This window comes from Anomaloglossus baeobatrachus, chromosome 8 (assembly GCF_048569485.1).
Source record: "Anomaloglossus baeobatrachus isolate aAnoBae1 chromosome 8, aAnoBae1.hap1, whole genome shotgun sequence".
NCBI lineage: Eukaryota > Metazoa > Chordata > Amphibia > Anura > Aromobatidae > Anomaloglossus > Anomaloglossus baeobatrachus.
This window is the reverse complement of record NC_134360.1, coordinates 47,913,296-47,935,723: the sequence shown is the minus strand read 5'-3', so window position 1 is coordinate 47,935,723 and position 22,428 is coordinate 47,913,296. Positions and strand designations below refer to the sequence as shown.

Sequence of the window (22,428 nt, the reverse complement as noted above, 5' to 3'; positions counted from 1 at the left end):
CTAAGGGCAGCTTCACAAGTGCCGGCAGAGTCTCGAATTGCATCCCTAGGTACGTAAGTTTCTGGGTCGGGGTCAGAGTGGACTTGGGCAGATTGACAAGCCACCCGAATTGAACAAGCGTGGCGAGAGTGAGCGAGACACTCCGCTGACAGTCTGCACTGGATGCAGCCTTGACTAGAAGGTCGTCCAGGTAAGGAATCACTGCCAACCCCTGGAAGTGCAGAACCGCAACCACTGCTGCCATGACCTTGGTGAATACTCGAGGGGCCGTGGCTAACCCGAAGGGGAGAGCCACGAATTGGAAATGTTCCTCTCCGATTGCAAAACGTAGCCAACGCTGGTGTGAAACTGCAATTGGCACATGCAAATAGGCATCTCTGATGTCGATGGATGCTAGAAAATCCCCTTGGGTCATTGAGGCAATGACTGATCGCAGAGATTCCATGCTAAAGTGCCGCACCTGAACATGCTTGTTCAGAAGCTTGAGATCCAGGATGGGCCGGAAGGAACCGTCCTTCTTGGGGACTAGGAAGAGATTTGAGTAGAAACCTCTGAACCGTTCCCGGGCGGGAACCGGTACAATTACTCAGTTGGCCTGCAAGGATGCCACGGCCTGAGAGAAGGCGGCGGCTTTGGAGCAGGGGAGAGTGGACAGAAAAAATCTGTTTGGCGGGCTGGAAGAGAATTCTATCCTGTAGCCGTGGGAGATGATATCCCGCACCCACTGAAACCACACGTCGCCAAAGTGGGAGAGCCTGCCACCGACCAAGGACGTTGCTGGCGCGGCCAGATAGTCAAGAGGAGGCTGCCTTAGTGGCAGCGGCTCCTCCGTTCTTCTGAGGACGCGGCTTCCTGCGCCAGCTGGGTTTTCGATCCTTGGCTGAGTTAGTGGACGAGGCTGAGGGCTTAGAGGATGACCAGTTAAAGGAACGAAAGGAACGAAACTTCGACTGGTTCCTGCCCTGGACAGGTTTCCTGGTTTTGGTTTGTGGCATGGAAGTAGTCTTCCCGCCAGTAGCTTCCTTAATAATTTCATCCAGTTGTTTACCGAACAGCCGGGACCCAGCAAAAGGGAGCCCAGCAAGGTACTTCTTGAAAGAAGCGTCTGCTTTCCACTCTCGAAGCCACAAGATCCTGCGGATCGCGAGGGAATTAGCGGAAGCCACCGCCGTGCGGTGAGAAGCCTCCAGAATGGCAGACATAGCATAGGATGAAAAAGCCGAAGCCTGGGAAGTTAAGGCAACCATTTCGGGCATAGAGTCCCTGGTGAGGGAATGCATCTCCTCTAGAGAAGCAGAGATGGCTTTGAGAGCCCACACTGCTGCAAAAGACGGGGAGAACGAGGCCCCTGCCGCTTCATATACAGATTTGGCCAGGTCAACCTGGCGGTCAGTGGAATCCTTAAGTGAGGTGCCATCCGCCACAGACACAACTGTCCGGGCTGAGATTCTAGACATCGGAGGATCTACCTTTGGTGAATGAGCCCACTCCTTGACCACCTCTGGTGGAAAAGGAAAACGGTCATCAGAACTACGCTTTGGAAAGCGTTTGTCAGGACAGGCCCTGGGTTTGGTCACAGTGGCCTGAAAACTAGAGTGGTTAAAAAACATACTCCTTGCTCTCTTAGGTGAGGTAAACTGGTGTTTTTCTACCAGAGAAGCTTGTTCCTCTGACACTGGTGGATTGAGGTCCAGTACGGAATTAATGGACGCAATCAAATCACTAACATCTGCATCACCTTCGGTCAGATCAATGGGGCACATGGAGGTAGCGTCTAAGCCCACAGTAAAGGCATCCTCCTCGCCCTGCGATTCAGCTCGTGAATCAGAGCCGTGGGACGAGGAAGGAGAAGAGTCCCTGCGTCTCCGTTTAGGAGGACGGGGTCTGGGAACAGATGAAAAATCCTCTGTGAGCTCTGCAGAGCGAGTCGGAGCAGCAGAGGCGCCCTGAGAAGGGGGCTGATGCATGGTCAGCAGAGTCCGGGACAGCTGTCCCATGGAGTCAGCAAAGGACTGGGAGATAGTTTTAGAAAACGATGCTACCCAAGCCGGGGGTTCAGCCACCGGGGCTGGAGCAGCCGGAGGGACCCCTGGGGAGACTCCAGGCTGAGGAACCACCATGTTAGAGCAGGCATCACAATGTGGATATGTGCTCGGTTCAGGCAGTATGAGCTTACATGCAGTGCATATAGAGTAAAGCCTTGCAGCCTTGCTCCTAGTGAGAGACATGCTGCTGAGGTGGAGGCTCTGCAGTAAAGAACACACTCCTTCAGAATGACCCCCAGAGAGTGTATAAGAAAGTCCACAACCAGAGGTTGTGGCTTACCAGACCGTTTTGTGTGCCCTCCGGATTCCCAGCTTGGACCCCGAGACAGATTGCAGAGCTGCAGCAGCCAGCGCCGATCAGTGTGTGAACGCTGATAAAATGGCGCCGGAGTGAGGAGGGGGGGCGGGGTTTAATCCAAGAGCGGGAACCGGAGGGCCAAGGAGAAATACAGGGGAGGGAAACATCTCCTCAGAGAGGAGTGTCCTCCCCTGTGCTGAACGGCCGGTGGGCGGCGCCGCACTGTCCCCCTGCATGACTGACATGCAGGGGCAGTGAAAACGAAAGTAGGCCGCAGCCGAAGCCGGGGCCTAAATTTTTCCATGCGGCCGACGAGCAGGCACCCTCGGCGCGGTTCTCAGGAAAAAAACAGAGAACCGGCCGGAAATTACAGCAAAGTTAAATAACACACTCTCCCCACAATAAATGTACAAGGGACCCCTCAATAACGTCTCAATACTTAGCTTATGAGACGCAGGGCCAGGTCCCTGAGGGATGAGTGCTCCGTCCGGCAGGGTCCTGAAAGGGCTGCGGATGGAGACCGGTCTCCTGCAAAGCAGTGAGAACCGTGATGGCTCCCACTTCAAGCCAGAGCCCGAGGGATGGTGAAGGAGCGCGGCATGTAAGGCTCCAGCCTTGTAAAATCAACCTTAACAGCACCGCCGACACAGTGGGGCGAGAAGGGACATGCCGGGAGTCCAGGTTGGACCCGCTTTTCTTCCAACTCTTTAAAATCAAAAATCAAAAGAGAATGCATGTGTGTGTGACCTCCTGAACACAGCATTGAACTGGCTAGATTTGGTCATCCAGGGGGTGTATATGCTCGGAGGGAGGAGCTACACTTTATAGTGTAGTACTTTGTGTGTCCTCCGGAGGCAGAAGCTATACACCCATGGTCTGGGTCTCCCATAAGGAACGATGAAGAAAACACAGTAGTGACAATAAATGGCTTCACCCAATCACTAACCATGAGTGGGAAAAAAAAGATTTTGTGTTATCATTCATATTCTCAGAAAAAAGGCCAAGAAAGCAAAAAAATCTGCCGAGGTAAACTTGAGTACAACTGTATGTACACAGTGACTGCACCAGCAGAATAGTGAGTGCAGCTCTGGAGTATAATACAGGATGTAACTCAGGATATGTAATGAATGTACACAGTGACTGCACCAGCAGAATAGTGAGTGCAGCTCTGGAGTATAATACAGGATGTAACTCAGGATATGTAATGAATGTACACAGTGACTGCACCAGCAGAATAGTGAGTGCGGCTATGGAGTGTAATACAGGATGTAACTGCGGATAAATAATGTATGTACACAGTGACTGCACCAGCAGAATAGTGAGTGCAGCTCTGGAGTATAATACAGGATTTAACTCAGGATAAAGGGAATTTTGTTTACTTACCGTAAATTCCTTTTCTTCTAGCTCCTATTGGGAGACCCAGACAATTGGGTGTATAGCTTCTGCCTCCGGAGGCCACACAAAGTATTACACTTTTAAAAAAGTGTAACCCCTCCCCTCTGCTATACACCCTCCCGTGGACCACGGGCTCCTCAGTTTTGGTGCAAAAGCAGGAAGGAGAAAACTTATAAATTGGTCTAGGGTAAATTCAATCCGAAGGATGTTCGGAGAACTGAAGACCATGAACCATAAGAACAAATCAACATCAACAACATGTGTACACAAAAGAACAACCAGCCCGAAGGGCACAGGGGCGGGTGCTGGGTCTCCCAATAGGAGCTAGAAGAAAAGGAATTTACGGTAAGTAAACAAAATTCCCTTTTTCTGTGTCGCTCCATTGGGAGACCCAGACAATTGGGACGTCCAAAAGCAGTCCCTGGGTGGGTAAAAGAATACCTCGATAAAAAAGAGCCGAAACGACCCCCTCTTACAGGTGGGCAACCACCGCCTGGAGGACTCGCCTACCGAGACTGGCGTCTGCCGAAGCATAGGCATGCACTTGATAGTGCTTCGTGAAAGTGTGCAGACTAGACCACGTAGCTGCCTAACACACCAAGGTTGACTTGGAGGCCTGAGAGCCCTTACGCTGGCCAGCGACAAGGACAAAGAGCGCGTCTGAACGGCGCAGGGGCGCCGTGCGAGACACGTAGAACCGGAGTGCTCTCACTAGATCCAAAGAGTGCAAATCCTTTTCACACTGGTGAATTGGATTAGGGCAAAAGGAAGGCAAGGAGATATCCTGATTTAGATGAAAGGGGGATACCACCTTAGGAAGAAATTCCGGGACAGGACGCAGAACCACCTTATCCTGGTGAAAAACCAGGAAGGGAGCTTTGCATGACAGCGCTGCAAGCTCAGACACTCTCCGAAGTGATGTGACCGCCACCAGGAAGGCCACCTTCTGAGAAAGACGGGAAAGAGAAACATCCCGCAGCGGCTCAAAAGGCGGCTTTTGAAGAGCCGTCAGAACCCTGTTAAGATCCCAAGGATCCAACGGACGTTTGTAAGGTGGGACCATGTGGCAAACCCCCTGCAGGAACGTGCGGACCTGCGGAAGCCTGGCTAGACGCTTTTGAAAAAACACGGAGAGCGCCGACACTTGGCCCTTGAGAGAGCCGAGGGACAAACCCTTGTCCATTCCAGATTGTAGGAATGAAAGGAATGTGGGTAAGGCAAACGGCCATGGAGGAAAACCGTTATCAGAGCACCAGGATAGGAAGATTTGCCAAGACCTGTAATAGATCTTGGCGGACGTTGGCTTCCTGGCTTGTCTCATGGTGGCAATGACATCCTGAGATAACCCTGAAGACGCTAGGAGCCAGGACTCAATGGCCACACAGTCAGGTTGAGGGCCACAGAATTCAGATGCAAAAACGGCCCTTGTGACAGCAAGTCTGGACGGTCTGGAAGCGCCCACGGTCGACCCACCGTGAGATGCCACAGATCCGGATACCACAACCGCCTCGGTCAGTCTGGAGCGACGAGAATGGCGCGACGGCAGTCGGACCGGATCTTGCGTAGTACTCTGGGCAGCATTGTCAGAGGGGGAAACACATATGGCAGTCGAAACTGCGACCAATCCTGGACCAGAGCGTCCGCTGCCAGAGCTCTGTGATCCTGAGACCGTGCCATGAAGGCCGGGACCTTGTTGTTGTGTCTCGATGCCATGAGATCGACGTCCGGCATTCCCCAGCGGCGACAGATCTCTCGAAACACGTCTGGGTGAAGAGACCATTCCCCCGCGTCCATGCCCTGACGACTGAGAAAATCTGCTTCCCAGTTTTCCACGCCCGAGATGTGAACTGCGGAGATCGTGGAGGCTGTGACTTCCACCCACTGCAGAATCCGCTCGACTTCCTGGAAGGCTTGACGACTGCGAGTGCCGCCTTGGTGGTTGATGTAGGCGACGGCAGTGGCGTTGTCCGACTGGATTCGGATCTGCCTGCCCTCCAGCCACCGATGGAAAGCCAATAGGGCTAGATATACTGCCCTTATCTCCAGAACATTGATCTGAAGGGACGATTCTATTGGAGTCCAGGTTCCTTGAGCCCTGTGGTGGAGAAAAACCGCTCCCCAACCTGACAGGCTCGCGTCCGTGGTGACCACGGCCCAGGTTGGGGGGAGGAAGGATTTTCCCCGAGACAGATGTGGGTAGGAGCCACCACTGAAGTGATGTTTTGGTTGCAAGTGAAAGAGAGATGTTCTTGTCGAGGGAAGCCGAACTCTTGTCCCATTTGCGAAGAATGTCCCATTGGAGTGGCCGTAGATGGAATTGCGCGAACGGCACTGCCTCCATAGCTGCAACCATCTTCCCCAGGAAGTGCATGAGGCGCCTTAAGGGGTGTGACTGACTCCGAAGAAGTGACTGCACCCCCGCCTGCAGAGAAGAAGGGAATTTTGTTACTTACCGTAAATTCCTTTTCTTCTAGCTCCTATTGGGAGACCCAGACGATTGGGTGTATAGCACTGCCTCCGGAGGCCACACAAAGCATTACACTAAAAAGTGTAAGGCCCCTCCCCTTCTGGCTATACACCCCCAGTGGGATCACTGGCTCACCAGTTTTAGTGCAAAAGCAAGAAGGAGGAAAGCCAATAACTGGTTTAAACAAATTCACTCCGAAGTAACGTCGGAGAACTGAAAACCGTTCAACATGAACAACATGTGTACCCGAAAAACAACCAAAAATCTCGAAGGACAACAGGGCGGGTGCTGGGTCTCCCAATAGGAGCTAGAAGAAAAGGAATTTACGGTAAGTAACAAAATTCCCTTCTTCTTCGGCGCTCCATTGGGAGACCCAGACGATTGGGACGTCCAAAAGCTGTCCCTGGGTGGGTAAAGAAATACCTCATGTTAGAGCTGCAAAGACAGCCCTCCCCTACGGGGAGGCAACTGCCGCCTGCAGGACTCTTCTACCTAGGCTGGCGTCCGCCGAAGCATAGGTATGCACCTGATAATGTTTGGTGAAAGTGTGCAGACTCGACCAGGTAGCTGCCTGGCACACCTGTTGAGCCGTAGCCTGGTGTCGTAATGCCCAGGACGCACCCACGGCTCTGGTAGAATGGGTCTTCAGCCCTGATGGAACCGGAAGCCCAGCAGAACGGTAGGCTTCAAGAATTGGTTCTTTGATCCATCGAGCCAGGGTGGCTTTGGAAGCCTGCGACCCTTTGCGCTTACCAGCGACAAGGACAAAGAGTGCATCCGAGCGGCGCAGGGGCGCCGTGCGGGAAATGTAGATTCTGAGTGCTCTCACCAGATCCAACAAATGTAAATCCTTTTCATACCGATGAACTGCATGCGGATAAAAGGAAGGCAAGGAGATATCCTGATTAAGATGAAAAGAGGATACCACCTTAGGGAGAAACTCCTGAATGGGACGCAGCACTACCTTGTCCTGGTGGAACACCAGGAAAGGAGCTTTGGATGACAGCGCTGCTAGTTCAGACACTCTCCGAAGAGACGTGACCGCTACCAGAAAGGCCACTTTCTGTGAGAGTCGAGAAAGTGACACATCCCTCAGAGGCTCGAAGGGCGGCTTCTGGAGAGTAACAAGGACCTTGTTTAGATCCCACGGATCTAACGGCCGCCTGTACGGAGGTACGATATGACAAACCCCCTGCAGGAACGTGCGCACCTGAGAAAGTCGTGCTAGACGCTTCTGAAAAAAACACGGATAGAGCCGAGACTTGCCCTTTAAGGGAGCCGAGCGACAAGCCCTTTTCCAACCCAGATTGTAGGAAGGAAAGAAAGACAGGTAACGCGAATGGCCAGGGAGATACTCCTTGTGCAGAGCACCAGGATAAGAAAATCTTCCACGTTCTGTGGTAGATCTTAGCAGAAGTGGACTTCCTAGCCTGTCTCATGGTGGCAACGACCCCTTGGGATAATCCTGAAGATGCTAGGATCCAGGACTCAATGGCCACACAGTCAGGTTCAGGGCCGCAGAATTCCGATGGAAAAACGGCCCTTGGGACAGTAAGTCTGGACGGTCTGGTAGTGCCCACGGTTGGCCGACCGTGAGATGCCACAGATCCGGGTACCACGACCTCCTCGGCCAGTCTGGGGCGACTAGTATGACGCGGCCGCAATCGGATCTGATCTTGCGTAACACTCTGGGCAAGAGTGCCAGAGGTGGAAACACATAAGGGAGCCGGAACTGCGACCAATCTTGCACTAAGGCGTCTGCCGCCAGAGCTCTTTGATCGCGAGACCGCGCTATGAAGGTCGGGACCTTGTTGTTGTGCCGAGACGCCATTAGGTCGACGTCCGGCACCCCCCCAGCGGCGGCAGATTTCCTGAAACACGTCCGGGTGAAGGGACCATTCCCCTGCGTCCATGCCCTGGCGACTGAGAAAGTCTGCTTCCCAGTTTTCTACGCCCGGGATGTGAACTGCTGATATGGTGGAAGCTCTTTCCTCTACCCACATGAGAATTCGCCTGACTTCCTGGAAGGCTTGCCGACTGCGTGTCCCTCCTTGGTGGTTGATGTATGCCACCGCTGTGGAGTTGTCCGACTGAATTCGGATCTGCTTTCCTTCCAGCCACTGCTGGAAGGCTAATAGGGCAAGATACACTGCCCTGATTTCCAGAACATTGATCTGAAGGGTGGACTCCTGCTGAGTCCACGTCCCTTGAGCCCTGTGGTGGAGAAAAACTGCTCCCCACCCTGACAGACTCGCGTCTGTCGTGACCACTGCCCAGGATGGGGGCAGGAATGATCTTCCCTGCGTTAATGAGGTGGGAAGGAGCCACCATAGCAGAGAATCCTTGGCCGTCTGAGAAAGGGAGACTTTCCTGTCTAGGGAAGTTGTCTTCCCGTCCCACTGGCGGAGAATGTCCCATTGAAGTGGACGCAGATGAAACTGCGCGAACGGGACTGCCTCCATTGCTGCCACCATCTTCCCTAGGAAGTGCATGAGGCGCCTTAAGGGGTGCGACTGACCCTGAAGGAGAGACTGCACCCCTGTCCGTAGAGACCGCTGCTTGTCCAGCGGAAGCTTCACTATCGCTGAGAGAGTATGAAACTCCATGCCAAGATACGTTAGTGATTGAGTCGGTGCCAGGTTTGACTTTGAAAAGTTGATGATCCACCTGAAAGTCTGGAGAGTCTCCAGCGCAACATTCAGGCTGTGTTGGCATGCCTCTTGAGAGGGTGCTTTGACAAGTAGATCGTCTAAGTAAGGGATCACCGAATGACCCTGAGAATGCAAGACTGCTACCACTGCCGCCATGACCTTGGTGAAAACCCGTGGGGCTGTCGCCAGACCAAATGGCAGAGCTACGAACTGGAGATGGTCGTCTCCTATCACGAAACGTAGGAAACGTTGGTGCTCTGTAGCAATCGGCACGTGGAGATAAGCATCTTTGATGTCTATTGATGCAAGGAAATCTCCTTGAGACATTGAGGCAATGACAGAGCGGAGGGATTCCATCCGGAACCGCCTGGCGTTCACATGCTTGTTGAGCAGCTTTAGGTCCAGAACAGGACGGAACGAGCCGTCCTTTTTTGGAACCACGAAGAGATTGGAGTAAAAACCTTGCCCTTGTTCCTGCAGAGGAACAGGGATCACCACTCCTTCTGCTTTTAGTGAGCACACCGCCTGCAGAAGGGCATCTGCTCGGTCGGGATGTGGGGAGGTTCTGAAGAACCGAGGCGGAGGACGAGAACTGAATTCTATCCTGTACCCGTGAGACAAAATGTCTGCTACCCACCGGTCTTTGACCTGTGGCAGCCAAATGTCGCAAAAGCGGGAGAGCCTGCCACCGACCGAGGATGCGGAGGGCTGAGGCCGAAAGTCATGAGGCAGCCGCCTTGGAAGCGGTTCCTCCGGTTGCTTTCTTGGGGCGTGACTGAGCCCGCCAGGAATCTGAGCTCCTTTGCTCCTTCTGAGTCCCTTTGGACGAGGAGAAATGGGTCTTGCTGGAGCCTCGAAAGGACCGAAACCTCGACTGCCACTTCCTCTGTTGAGGTTTGCTCGATCTGGGCTGGGGTAAGGAGGAGTCCTTACCCTTGGACTGTTTAATGATCTCAGCCAATTGCTCACCAAACAGTCTGTCTCCAGATAGTGGCAAGCTGGTTAAACATTTCTTGGAAGCAGAATCTGCTTTCCATTCCTTTAACCACAAGGCTCTGCGCAAAACCACAGAGTTGGCAGACGCCATTGAGGTACGGCTCGTAGAGTCCAGGACAGCGTTGATAGCGTAAGTCGCAAACGCAGACATTTGCGAGGTTAGGGACGCTACTCGCGGCACTGCTGGACGTATGATAGAGTCCACCTGTGCCAGGCCAGCTGAAATAGCTTGGAGTGCCCACACGGCCGCGAATGCTGGAGCAAACGACGCGCCGATAGCTTCATAGACAGACTTTAACCAAAGGTCCATCTGTCTGTCATTGGCATCTTTAAGTGAAGCCCCATCTTCCACTGCAACTATGGATCTAGCCGCAAGCCTGGAGATTGGGGGGTCCACCTTTGGACACTGGGTCCAGCGTTTGACCACGTCAGGGGGAAAGGGATAACGTGTATCCTTAAGACGTTTGGAGAAACGCTTATCTGGATAAGCATGATGTTTCTGGACTGATTCTCTGAAGTCAGAGTGGTCCAGAAAAGTACTCAATTTACGCTTAGGATACCGGAAATGGAACTTCTCCTGCTGTGCAGCTGCCTCCTCTGCTGAAGGGGCTGGGGGAGAAATATCCAACAGTCTATTGATGGCCGCTATAAGGTCATTTACCATAGCGTCACCATCAGGGGTATCTAGATTGAGAGCGGTGTCAGGATTAGATTCCTGATCACCCACCTCTGTCTCCTCATACAGAGCCTCGTCTCGCTGAGACCCTGACCAGTGTGATGACGGCGAGGGTCTTTCCCAGCGAGCCCGCTTAGGCTGCCTGGGACTGTCATCCGAGTCAGAGTCTTCAGCCTGTGATGCCTGGGACCCCCTTGAAGTACGGATTAGTTCCAACTGAGGGGGACCGGGGAGCATAGACACAGCAGTGTCCATGGTCTGAGAAACTGGCCTGGACTGCAAGGTTTCCAGGATTTTTGTCATAGTCACAGACATCTTATCAGCAAAAACTGCAAATTCTGTCCCCGTCACCGGGGCAGGGTTCACAGGCGTCTCTGCCTGGGCCACTACTACCATAGACTCTGGCTGCCGAAGTGGCACAGGGATTGAACATTGCACACAATGGGGGTCATTGGAACCTGCCGGTAGATTAGCCCCACATGCGGCACAAGCAGTGCATACCGCCTGTGCCTTGGCACCCTTGCGTTTTGCGGATGACATGTTGTTGTCTCCTCAGAGCAATGTAGGGTATAAGCCAAGAAGCGACTGTACAGTGCAATATAAATATATATGGTACAGGGAAAAAATGCACCAAATAACACTGTGGCACTAGTGGGGCCAGCACTTATGTGCAGCTTACCGCCCGCATAAACGCGGGTGTGTGGTCGCCAGAGTCCCTTGTCTGAGTCCCCCAGAGCCTGTGTCCGTTCTCCAGCCAGACTGCATGCAGGAATGGCTGCCGGCGTCCTGTGGAGAGGGGCGGGCCCTGGGCGTGTTGAGACCAAGAGCGGGAAACTTGCGTCCCCACTGTGCCCAGTGAGAGGGCTGGAGTATGTAAATAAGACTCCAGCCCTCGGCGCTGGCTATAGAACAGCGTCTCTCCCTTTCCCTGATTGACAGGGTGGGGGCGGGAACGAAGCAGAGCTAGGCCGCAAAAGCCGGGGACTAGATTTATGAGCGCTGCCGCCGTAAAAGCGCGGGCAGCGCGAGTCCCCGGCGCACTACAAGTCCCAGCGGCGCCGCCGCTCCCGGAGCGGCCGGCGCGGTAGTTCCCAAGACATAAAATCACTCAGCTAAGCTGCAGTGACTCTAACCCGAGCGCGCAGCGCTAGTGCCCCCGGCGCACTAGCACACCCAGCAAGCCTGGAGTGTGCGTGGCCTGTCTGTGCGGGGACACAGAGTACCTGAACGTTGCAGGGCCTTGTCCCTGACTGTACTCAGCTCCTCGAGCAGGGTCTCTGGGTCTGTGGATGGAGCTCGGCCTCAGGGTTTGGGGGCCGGTAAGATCCCACTTCCACAGAGCCCCTCAGGGGGATGGGGAAGGAAAGCAGCATGTGGGCTCCAGCCTCCGTACCCGCAATGGGTACCTCAACCTTACAAACCGCAAGTGGGGTGAGAAGGGAGCATGCTGGGGGCCCTATATGGGCCCTCTTTTCTTCCATCCGATAGAGTCAGCAGCTACTGCTGACTAAACAGTGGAGCTATGCGTGGATGTCTGACCTCCTTCGCACAAAGCAGAAAACTGGTGAGCCAGTGATCCCACTGGGGGTGTATAGCCAGAAGGGGAGGGGCCTTACACTTTTTAGTGTAATGCTTTGTGTGGCCTCCGGAGGCAGTGCTATACACCCAATCGTCTGGGTCTCCCAATGGAGCGCCGAAGAAAGCTGTTTGTCCCGCGGTAGCTTGACTAACGCTGGAAGGGTATGAAACTCCATCCCGAGGTAAGTCAGTGATTGGGTCGGCGTCAACTTGGATTTCGGGAAATTGATGATCCACCCGAACTGCTGGAGAGTCGCCAGAGTGACGGTAAGACTTCGTTGACACGCCACCCGAGAAGGGGCCCTGACTAGGATATCGTCCAAGTATGGGATTACCGAGTGGCCCTGAGAGTGCAGGACCGCCACGACGGATGCCATGACTTTGGTGAAGACCCGTGGGGCTGTCGCCAGGCCGAAGGGCAATGCGACGAACTGGAGGTGTTCGTCCCCGATGGCGAAACGCAGGAAACGTTGGTGTTCGGGTGCGATCGGCACATGGAGATAAGCATCCTTGATGTCGATCGATGCTATGAAGTCTCCTTGTGACATCGAGGCGATGACCGAGCGGAGAGATTCCATCCGAAACCGTCTGGTTCTCACATGTCTGTTGAGCAGCTTGAGGTCCAGAACGGGACAGAAAGACCCGTCCTTTTTTGGCACCACGAACAAGTTGGAGTAAAATCCGCGACTACGTTCCTGAAGGGGAACGGGAATCACAACTCCTTCCATCTTTAGAGCGTCCACCGCCTGAAACAGTGCGTCTGCCTGTGCGGGGGGTGGGGAGGTTCTGAAAAAACGAGCCGTAGGTCGAGAGCTGAACTCTATCCTGTAACCATGAGACAGAATGTCTCTCACCCATCGGTCTTGAACGTGTGGCCACCAGGCATCGCCAAAGCGGGAGAGCCTGCCACCGACCGAGGATGTGGCTAGATGAGGCCGAGAGTCATGAGGAGGCCGTCTTGGAGGCAGTGCCTCCTGCGGCCTTTTGGGGGCGTGACTTGGACCGCCACCCATAGGAGTTCTTCTGGCCTTTCTCCGGCCGGTTGGACGAAGAGGATTGGGGCTTGGCGGAGGGACGAAAGGACCGAAACCTCGATTGGATTTTTCTCTGCTGAGGTCTCTTAGGTTTGGCCTGGGGTAAGGAGGAGTCCTTTCCCGAGGATTCCTTAATAATCTCATCCAACCGTTCGCCAAACAAACGTTCGCCAGAAAAAGGCAAACCAGTTAAGAACCTTTTGGAAGCAGAGTCTGCTTTCCATTCGCGCAGCCACATGGCCCTGCGGACTGCCACGGAGTTAGCGGATGCTACAGCCGTACGGCTAGCAGAGTCCAGGACGGCGTTCAGGGCGTAGGATGAAAATGCTGATGCCTGAGAGGTCAAGGAAGACACATGCGGAGCAGAATTCCGCGTGACAGCATTAATCTCAGTCAGACATGCCGAGATTGCTTGGAGAGCCCACACAGCCGCAAAGGCCGGGGCAAAAGACGCTCCCGTGGCCTCATAAATAGACTTCACCAAGAGCTCTGTCTGTCAGTGGCATCCTTCAGGGATGAGCCATCGGCAACAGACACAACGGACCTAGCAGCCAATCTAGAGACTGGCGGATCCACCTTGGGTGAGTGCGCCCAGCACTTAACGACCTCAGGTGAAAAGGGATAACGCGTGTCAGAGTGCCTTTTAGCAAAACGCTTGTCCGGGACCGCTCTGGGCTTCTGGACAGCGTCCCTGAAGTTAGAATGATCAAAGAACGTATTGCGCGTACATTTGGGGAATCGAAATTGGTGTTTCTCCTGCTGAGAAGCCGACTCCTCTACCGGTGGAGGCGGGGGAGAGACATCCAACACCTGGTTGATGGACGAAATAAGATCATTTACTAAGGCTGCCCCCTCAGGGGTATCAAGGTTGAGGGCGAAGTCAGGGTCAGAGCCCTGAGCTCCCACGTCCACCTCGTCATCCTGAGAGTCCTCCAGCTGAGATCCAGAGCAGCGTGAGGAGGCCGGGGAAGAGTCCCAGCGAGACCGCTTAGCCGGTCTGGGACTGCGATCCGGGCAGGAGTCCTCCGCCTGGGACCTAGGGGCTATCCTGGGAGCGCGCTGCGGCGCGGATTGAGAAGGGCCTGGAGGAGACAAACTAACAGGGGCCGGGGCCTTTGAAGAGCCCGGTCTGGACTGCAAAGCCTCAAGGAGCTTAGATGACCATTTGTCCATAGACTGTGCAATGGATTGAGAAAGTGACAGAGTTTCTCAGCGAAAGAGGCCAATGACGGTGACTCTGTCCCTGTCGCCTGCTCAGGGGGAGCAGGGGGATCTACATGAGCCGAGGGGCCCACGAGTGCCCTAGGCTCCGGCTGAGCAAGTGTGGCAGGAGTCGAGCATTGATCACAGTGAGGGTAGGTGGATCCCGCAGGCAACATAGCCCCACAAGAGGTACAGGCTGCGAAAAAAACCTGTGTCTTAAGGGCTTTGCTCCTTGTGGACGACATGCTGCAAGCAATAAGTGTCCCTTAGGAGAGCGACCACTGAGGGTATATGGGAAAGGGTTAAACAGCCGTTCCGAATATATATAATATATGTAGATATATATATATCACGGCACCCTAGGGGAACCAGCACCGGGTGACTGGTGTGGCTTACCAACCGCTGGTGTCCTCCAGATTCCCTGTCGTGGATCCCCCAGAGCTGTAGAGATGTGCAGCTGCAGCATACACCGGCAGAATGCCAAACATGGCTGCCGGAGCTCTCAAGGGGGGAGTGAAGCCATGGGCGGCGCCGGCAAAAGGCGGGAATCTGGAGGCCCCATAGTGGTCCATGAGAGGGGAGGGGAGGCATGCCAAGATGCTCCAGCCCTCTGTCGGAAATACCGCCCTTCCCCCTGACAAGCAGGCCTGGGGGCGGGATTTTTCGCGACTAGGCCGCGATGAAGCCGGGGACTAAATTTAAGGCCGTGCCCGACAAGCAGGCACGGCCGGCGCGGACGTCCGATGAAAAAACAACGGACGGCGCTACTGGGGAGAGAGGCGACCTCTCTCCCCGTACCGTCCCCCCATAGGGACACAGAGTACCTTGAAGGTGCAGGGCCCGGTCCCTGGGGATGAAAACGCTCCGGTTCAGCAGGTTCCACCAGGGGCTGCGGATGGAGCACGGTCTCAGCATGTGAATGACCGATGAAGCTCCCACTTCTCCCAGAGCCGCATAAGGGATGGTGAAGGAGACGGCATGTGGCTCCAGCCTTTGTACCCGCAATGGGTACCTCAACCTTAACAACACCGCCGACATAGTGGGGTGAGAAGGGAGCATGCCGGGGACCCCATAGGGGACCTCTTTTCTTCTGTCATACTATGTATGATAAATCTTTTTTTTTTTTTTTTTCTATGAGTGGATGTTTTCCTCCTTCCACACAAAGCATAAAACTGAGGAGCCCGTGGTGCACGGGAGGGTGTATAGGCAGAGGGGAGGGGTTACACTTTTTTAAAAGTGTAATACTTTGTGTGGCCTCCGGAGGCAGAAGCTATACACCCAATTGTCTGGGTCTCCCAATGGAGCCACAAAGAAAAGTAATGTATGTACACAGTGACTGCACCAGCAGAATAGCGAGTGCGGCTCTGGAGTATAATACAGGATATAACTCAGGATAAGTAATGTATGTACACAGTGACTGCACCAGCAGAATAGTGAGTGCAGCTCTGGAGTATAATACAGGATGTAACTCAGGATAAGTAATGTATGTACACAGTGACTGCACCAGCAGAATAGTGAATGTAGCTCTGGAGTATACATACATTACTTATCCTGAATTAAATCCTGTATGTATACAGTGACCGAACCAGCAAAGAAGGGAATTTTGTTACTTACCGTAAATTCCTTTTCTTCTAGCTCTTATTGGGAGACCCAGACGATTGGGGTGTATAGCACTGCCTCCGGAGGCCACACAAAGCAATTACACTAAAAAGTGTAAGGCCCCTCCCCTTCTGGCTATACACCCCCAGTGGGATCACTGGCTCACCAGTTTTAGTGCAAAAGCAAGAAGGAGGAAAGCCAATAACTGGTTTAAACAAATTCACTCCGAGTAACATCGGAGAACTGAAAACCGTTCAACATGAACAACATGTGTACCCGCAAACAAACCAAAAATCCCGAAGGACAACAGGGCGGGTGCTGGGTCTCCCAATAAGAGCTAGAAGAAAAGGAATTTACGGTAAGTAACAAAATTCCCTTCTTCTTCGGCGCTCTATTGGGAGACCCAGACGATTGGGACGTCCAAAAGCTGTCCCAGGGTGGGTAAAGAAATACCTCATGTTAGAGCTGCAAGACAGCCCTCCCCTACGGGGAGGCAACTGCCGCCTGCAGGACTCTTCTACCTAGGCTGGCGTCCGCCGAAGCATAGGTATGCACCTGATAATGTTTGGTGAAAGTGTGCAGACTCGACCAGGTAGCTGCCTGGCACACCTGTTGAGCCGTAGCCTGGTGTCGCAATGCCCAGGACGCACCCACGGCTCTGGTAGAATGGGCCTTTAGCCCTGATGGAACCTGAAGCCCCGCAGAACGGTAGGCTTCAAGAATTGGTTCTTTGATCCATCGAGCCAGGGTGGCCTTAGAAGCCTGCGACCCCTTGCGCTTACCAGCGACAAGGACAAAGAGTGCATCCGAACGGCGCAGGGGCGCTGTGCGGGAAATGTAGATTCTGAGTGCTCTCACTAGATCTAACAAATGTAAATCCTTCTCATACCGATGAACTGCATGAGGACAAAACGAAGGCAAAAAGATATCCTGATTAAGATGAAAAGAGGATACCACCTTCGGGAGAAACTCCTGAATGGGGCGCAGCACTACCTTGTCCTGGTGGAAGACCAGGAAGGGAGCCTTGGAAGACAACGCTGCTAGCTCAGACACTCTCCGAAGAGATGTGATCGCTACCAGAAAAGCCACTTTCTGTGATAGTCTAGAAAGTGAAACCTCCTTCAGAGGCTCGAAGGGCGGCTTCTGGAGGGCAACTAGTACCCTGTTCAGATCCCATGGATCTAACGGCCGCTTGTACGGGGGAACTATATGGCAAACCCCCTGTAGGAACGTGCGCACCTTAGGAAGTCGTGCTAGACGCTTCTGAAAAAAGACGGATAGCGCCGAGACTTGCCCTTTAAGGGAGCCGAGCGACAAACCTTTTTCTAACCCAGATTGGAGGAAAGAAAGAAGGGTAGGTAATGCAAATGGCCAGGGAGACATTCTCTGAGCAGAGCACCAGGATAAGAATATCCTCCACGTTCTGTGGTAGATCTTAGCAGACGTGGGCTTCCTAGCCTGTCTCATGGTGGCAACGACCCCTTGGGATAAGCCTGAAGACGCTAGGATCCAGGACTCAATGGCCACGCAGTCAGGTTGAGGGCCGCAGAATTCCGATGGAAAAACGGCCCTTGGGACAGTAAGTCTGGTCGGTCTGGTAGTGCCCACGGTTGGCCGACCGTGAGATGCCACAGATCCGGATACCACGCCCTCCTCGGCCAGTCTGGAGCGACGAGTATGACGCGGCTGCATTCGGATCTGATCTTGCGTAGCACTCTGGGCAAGAGTGCCAGAGGTGGAAACACATAAGGGAGCCGGAACTGCGACCAATCTTGCACTAGGGCGTCTGCCGCCAGCGCTCTTTGATCGCGAGACCGTGCCATGAATGTTGGGACCTTGTTGTTGTGCCGGGACGCCATTAGATCGACGTCCGGCCTTCCCCATCGGTGACAGATTTCCTGAAACACGTCCGGGTGAAGGGACCATTCCCCTGCGTCCATGCCCTGGCGACTGAGGAAGTCTGCTTCCCAGTTTTCTACGCCGGGGATGTGAACTGCGGATATGGTGGAGGCCGTGGCTTCCACCCACATCATAATGCGCCGGACTTCCTGGAAGGCTTGCCGACTGCGAGTCCCTCCTTGGTGATTGATGTATGCCACCGCTGTGGAGTTGTCCGATTGAATTCGGATCTGCTTCCCTTCCAGCCACTGCTGGAAGGCTAGTAGGGCAAGAAACACTGCTCTGATTTCCAGAACATTGATCTGAAGGCTGGACTCCTGCTGAGTCCACGTACCCTGAGCCCTGTGGTGGAGAAACACTGCTCCCCACCCTGACAGACTCGCGTCTGTCGTGACCACCGCCCAGGACGGTGGTAGGAAGGATCTTCCCTGTGATAACGAGGTGGAAAGGAGCCACCACTGCAGAGAGTCCTTGGCCGTCTGGGAAAGGGAGACTTTCCTGTCCAGGGATGTCGACTTCCCGTCCCATTGGCGGAGAATGTCCCATTGAAGTGGACGCAGATGAAACTGCGCAAACGGAACCGCCTCTATTGCCGCCACCATCTTCCCGAGGAAGTGCATGAGGCGTCTTAAGGAGTGCGACTGACCTTGAAGGAGAGCCTGCACCCCTGTCTGTAGTGACCGCTGCTTGCTCAGCGGAAGCTTCACTATCGCTGAGAGAGTATGAAACTCCATGCCAAGATACGTTAGTGATTGGGTCGGTGACAGATTTGACTTTGGGAAGTTGATGATCCACCCGAACGCCTGGAGAGTCTCCAGTGCAAAATTCAGGCTGAGTTGGCATGCCTCCTGAGAGGGTGCCTTGACCAGTAGATCGTCCAAGTAAGGGATCACAGAGTGTCCGTGAGAGTGCAAGACTGCTACCACTGCTGCCATGATCTTGGTGAACACCCGGGGGGCTGTCGCCAGACCAAATGGCAGAGCCACGAACTGAAGATGTTCGTCTCCTATCACGAAGCGCAGAAAGCGTTGGTGCTCCGTAGCAATCGGCACGTGGAGATAAGCATCTTTGATGTCTATTGATGCTAGGAAATCTCCTTGGGACATTGAGGCAATGACTGAGCGGAGGGATTCCATCCGGAACCGCCTGGCGTTCACATGCTTGTTGAGCAGTTTTAGGTCCAGAACAGGACGGAAGGAGCCGTCCTTTTTTGGAACCACAAAGAGATTGGAGTAAAATCCTCGCCCCCGTTCCAGAGGGGGAACAGGGATCACGACTCCTTCTGCTCTTAGAGAGTCCACCGCCTACAGCAGGGCATCTGCTCGGTTGGGGTGTGGGGAGGTTCTGAAGAACCGAAGTGGAGGCCGAGAACTGAACTCGATTCTGTACCCGCGAGACAAAATGTCTGTTACCCACCGGTCTTTGACCTGTGACAGCCAAATGTCGCAAAAGCGGGAGAGCCTGCCACCGACCGAGGATGCGGAGGGAGGAGGCCGAAAGTCATGAGGTAGCCGCCTTGGAAGCGGTTCCTCCATTTGCTTTCCTGGGGCGTGAGTGAGCCCGCCAGGAATCTGAGCTCCCTTGTCCTTTCTGAGTCCCTTTGGACGAGGAGAATTGGGGTTTGCCCGAGCCTCGAAAGGACCGAAACCTCGACTGCCACTTTTTCTGTTGAGGTTTACTTGCTCTGGGCTGTGGCAAGGAAGAGTCCTTACCCTTGGACTGTTTTATGATTTCAGCCAATGGCTCACCAAACAGTCTGTCCCTAGATAATGGCAAGCTGGTTAAGCATTTTTTGGAACCAGCATCTGCTTTCCAGTCCTTTAACCATAAGGCTCTGCGCAAAACCACAGAATTGGCGGCCGCCATAGAGGTACGGCTCGTAGATTCTAGGACAGCATTGATAGCATAGGTCGCAAACGCAGACATTTGCGAGGTTAGGGACGCCACCTGCGGCACTGCTGGATGCATGATAGCATCCACCTGTGCTAAACCAGCTGAAATAGCTTGTAGTGCCCACACGGCCGCGAATGCTGGAGCAAAGGACGCGCCGATAGCTTCATAGACAGATTTCAACCAAAGGTCCATCTGTCTGTCGTTGGCATCTTTAAGTGAAGCGCCATCCTCTACTGCGACTATGGATCTAGCCGCAAGCTTGGAAATTGGGGGATCCACCTTTGGGCACTGGGTCCAGCGTTTGGCCACTTCAGCGGGAAAAGGATAACGGGTATCCTTAGAACGTTTAGAGAAACGCTTGTCTGGATGAGCGTCGTGCTTCTGGATTGATTCTCTGAAGTCAGAGTGGTCCAAAAAAGCACTTAATTTACGCTTGGGATACAGGAAATGGAACTTCTCCTGCTGTGCAGCTGCCTCCTCTGCAGAAGGGGCTGGGGGAGAAATATCCAACAGCCTATTAATCGCCGATATAAGGTCATTAACCATGGCGTCACCATCAGGGGCATCCAGATTGAGAGGGGCCTCAGGATTAGAATCCTGATCACCGTCCTCAGTCTCATCACAGAGAGATTCTTCTCGCTGAGACCCTGAGCAGTGTGATGACGTCGAGGGTCTTTCCCAGCGAGCTCGCTTAGGCTGCCTGGGACTGTCATCTGAGTCAGAGACTTCAGCTTGTGATGCTTGAGACCCCCTTGAAGTACGGACTAGTTCCAACTGAGGGGGACCAGAGAGCATAGCCACAGCAGTGTCCATGGTCTGAGGAACTGGCCTGGCCTGCAAGGTCTCCAGGATTTTTGTCATAGCCTCAGACATTTTATCAGCAAACACTGCAAAGTCTGTCCCCGTCACCGGGGCAGGGTTCACAGGCGTCTCTGCCTGGGCTACCACCATAGGCTCTGGCTGACGAAGTGCCACTGGGACTGAACATTGCACACAATGTGGATCATTGGAGCCTGCCGGTAGATCAGCCCCACATGCAGTACCAACAGTGTACACAGCCCGTGCCTTGGCAGCCTTGCGTTTTGCGGATGACATGTTGCTGCCTCCTCAGAGCAGTACAGGGTGTCCAGCCAAGAAGCGACCTTACAGTGCAACTATATATATATATATATGGTACCAAGAAAAAAGTACACTAATATATCACTGAGGCACTAGAGGGGCCAGCACTACTGTGCAGCTTACCGCCCGCTTAGGAGCGGTGTGTGGTCGCCAGAAATCCCTCTAGTCTGGGTCTCCCAGAGCCTGCTGCCTCTCCCCAGCCAGATCGCATGTGTAATGGCTGCCGGCGTCCTTGTGGAGAGGGGGGGCGGGCCCTGGGCGTACACCGACGAAGAGCGGGAAAGTCTGCTTCCCCCTGTGCCTAGTGAGAGGGCTGGAGCATGTAAATAAGGCTCCAGCCCTCGGCGCTGCCATTGAGCAGCGTCTCTCCCCTACCCTGAGTGACAGGGTGGGGGCGGGAACGAAGCGGCGCTAGGCCGCAGAAGCCGGGGGCTAAAGTTAAAAACGCCGCCGCCGTAAAAGCGCGGTCGGCGCAAAGCCCCCGGCGCACCACAAGTCGCAGCTGCGCCGCCGCTCCAGGAGCGGTCGGCGCAGTAGTTCCCAACACACAACGTCACTCAGCAAAGCTGCAGTGACCTAACCCCCAGCGTACAGCGCCACTGTCCCCGGCGCACTACAACGCTCAGCAAGCCCTGAGCGTGTCCGTGCCTGCCGGGGACACAGAGTACCTGAAAGTTGCAGGGCCTTGTCCCTGAACGGCACTTCCGCTCCCAATCCAGCAGGTTCTATGGGTCTGTGGATGGAGCCCGGCCCCAGGGCTTGGGGGCCGGCAAGATCCCACTTCCACAGAGCCCTCCAGGGGATGTGGAAGGAAAACAGCATGTGGGCTCCAGCCTCTGTACCAGCAATAGGTACCTCAACCTTACAAGCACCAACCGCGGGTGAGAAGGGAGCATGCTGGGGGCCCTATATGGGCCCTCTTTTCTTCCATCCGATATAGCCAGCAGCTACTGCTGACTACAAACAGTGGAGCTATGCGTGGATGTCTGACCTCCTTCGCACAAAGCCGAAAACTGGTGAGCCAGTGATCCCACTGGGGGTGTATAGCCAGAAGGGGAGGGGCCTTACACTTTTTAGCGTAATTGCTTTGTGTGGCCTCCGGAGGCAGTGCTATACACCCCAATCGTCTGGGTCTCCCAATAGAGCGCCGAAGAAATAGCGAGTGCGACTCTGGAGTAGAATACAGGATGTAACTCAGTATCAGTACAGGATGTGTAATCAGATAGCTATAAATGTTGTTCACCTGATTTTTATTTTCCCCAGATCTTGCTCTTTGGCTGCTTTTTAAGTCATCTCCATTGGGACGGAGCTTTGCTGTGACTACATTTAGTGCCAACAAAAAGTCTGTGGTTGTCAGACGTCCCTCCGTCACATCTCAGCATTGGTTCAGGCTGCTGCGCTCTCCTGCAGCTTCGCCTCCTCTGTACACGCACGGTCTGGCTCACTAGTCAGTACACAGATGATTTTTTTCACAGGAAGGGCAGAATGATTCTAGAACTCTGGATATAGATGGAGATTAATGTGCTTAGTAATGAGGAGCTGGAACTTTGCATCAATGTTTTAGAAGGACTTAAA

At 53.9% G+C, this 22,428-nt stretch overlaps 1 protein-coding gene across 1 annotated transcript in view; it reads right to left on the bottom strand.

Annotated features, from left to right (window-relative positions):
- The window catches only part of LOC142249163 (ghrelin-like), a 39,268-nt gene extending 17,002 nt beyond the window's left edge, over positions 1–22,266 (bottom strand). The window contains exon 1 of the mRNA XM_075320762.1: positions 22,097–22,266. The gene's annotated coding sequence lies outside the window, so the exon portion shown is untranslated. The remainder of the gene's footprint in view (positions 1–22,096) is intronic.
- Positions 22,267–22,428: the final 162 nt, after the last annotated feature.